The 2229-nt window shown below is 33.4% G+C and overlaps 1 non-coding gene across 1 annotated transcript; it reads right to left on the minus strand.

The window, feature by feature from the left end:
• Positions 1–1701: 1701 nt before the first annotated feature.
• On the minus strand, positions 1702–1808 carry LOC139903729 (small nucleolar RNA R71). The gene has a single exon (XR_011778524.1). It is a non-coding gene; the product is annotated as a small nucleolar RNA R71 (small nucleolar RNA).
• Between the last annotated feature and the right edge of the window lie 421 nt (positions 1809–2229).

Consider the following 2229-nt stretch of genomic DNA (forward strand, 5'->3'; position numbering starts at 1 on the left):
ATGGACAAATTATTGACAACAATTTAGAAGTGTGATTCGGTGGTTTGGGTAAAATTATAGTTTATATAATCGTGTAATTATAAAAAGGGTAAGACCGTTATAATTTTGGTTTTAACGAAAGTTAAAACCGGGTTAAATCTCAATTTGAATAGTCGGGATATAATTTAATTCTCTAAAACGAGATCTAACGAAAGTTAGATTTAATTTTAGTTAGTTAAATCTTTATAAGTCAAAAGATAAAATATAAGGATATATATTAAAACATCGTAATCGGACTTAAAAACAATCCATAATCCAGAGGGGACATATTTTAGTAGCCACTACTTTACCTTCTTATAAATCTCATCAATTTCACTTATTGCCATATCGTAAACTTTAATTACTTTTTACTATTTTGCTATATTTCCATGAAAAACCTTATTTCTTCTATTTTGTCAAATTAGTTTAAATTGTATTTTTATTGTCATTAATTTAGTTATTTAGTTTTAGTCAAATTTAAATTCCGTTCAGTTAAGTAGTAAACCGCAATCCAAAAACCCCCTTTTAAATAGTTTAACTTTTAGTGATTAAAACCTTGAAAACTTCATCTCCCTGTGGAACGAACCGAATTTACCAACAAACTATTACTGTACGGATAGGACAAAGTTGCCTATATGTGTGAAATCAACCCTAAATCATAAGAACACCATATAATCACAACCAATTCGTGTAATAAATTCAATCTAAATCCGATCAAAATAAAAGGACACGATCGAGCACATCAACTTTTTGGCGCCGCTGCCGGGGAAAAAGTTGGCAGTTAAATAAATAGATAATTTTTTTGATTCGTAGTAATAGTTGGATTTGTACGTGGACTGGGTTATTGGAGCCAAACAGTACCCAATTATATTGGGACCAAACGAATCCTGCCCCTCTACTGCATCTTTTGGCTATTCAAAACGTGGGCAAAATCAGAAGGAAAATCTGTTTGTTTAAAGGTTTTTGTCATTGTTTTTAGTTATTCGATCCTTTCGTGAAAATTCATTTTCAAGAAAGTTCAATGTTCATACACTTAGTCAATAAATCCTTCAAGACTACATACAATTTTGTAATTGTATGACCCGTTCAGGAAATCCTAAACTCGTTGCACTTAATCCAGAACCTGAAAGAAACTTGAACAAAAGATTAAAACAAGAAAAACAAAAAAAATTAGGTAGTACTAGTCAACCGAAAACACCGAAAAACAACAAAAAAGATAAACAAGTAGGAAACACTAGTGGTCAACTAGAAATCAAAACTAAACCTGAAACCATCGTCATTAAAGAAGAAATGGCTGAAGTAACACCTGATCCAAATGATCTACCGATGTGGAATACCAGACAAACTGTTCCCCCTCTCGCTCTTGCACCTATAAGAAGACCTGAAATTGAGGCTGAGAACTGGGAAGTCAAGGGGCAGTTTATGCACATGGTTCGTGAAAACCAATTCGACAGAAGACTTAGTAACAATTCGATAGAACATTTAGAAGCTTTTGAAGATTTATGTGAACTGTACAAAAACAAAGATGTTTCTTCAGATGCATTTAAGTTAAGAACTTTTCCGTACTCGTTAACCGGAGATGCAAAAGCATGGTTGAAAGCATCAAAACCTGATTCTATTACAACTTTTAATGAATTAAGAGAAAAATTCATTACCCGATTTTTTCCACCGGCAAGAGCCGAAAGACTTAGAACTGAAATCACCACTTTTAAACAAAAGGCAGATGAAACTCTTTATGATGCCTGGGAAAGATTAAAAAGAATGTTACGAAATTGTCCGCAACATGGATTGCAAAAAGGGCAAATAGTACAAACTTTTTATCGTGGCATTGATGAACATACTCGTGGTATATTAGATTCCTCCGCTGGAGGAGTATTTATGTACAAATCACCAAATCAAGCGTATGACATGTTAGAAGACATGTCAGTTCATACTTTTGAATGGACACCGTCTAGAGATCAACTACCTAGAAGGACGGTGGCAAGCCTTGAAGAAAATGAAGATAACAACACAACCATAGCTTCACTGTCGAATCAATTCAAAAAGTTTGGAAGAGAAATAGAAACTAAATTCAACAGTTTTAGCATTGCAAGTAGGATGTGAAATCTGTGGACAGTCACATTTCATGAAAGATTGTGATATCAATGATCGACCAATAAACTCAGTAGCACAAGTTAATTTTATGGCCAATCAAAGACAAGGCAATTTTCA

Source organism: Rutidosis leptorrhynchoides, chromosome 3 (assembly GCF_046630445.1).
Source record: "Rutidosis leptorrhynchoides isolate AG116_Rl617_1_P2 chromosome 3, CSIRO_AGI_Rlap_v1, whole genome shotgun sequence".
Lineage (NCBI taxonomy): Eukaryota > Viridiplantae > Streptophyta > Magnoliopsida > Asterales > Asteraceae > Rutidosis > Rutidosis leptorrhynchoides.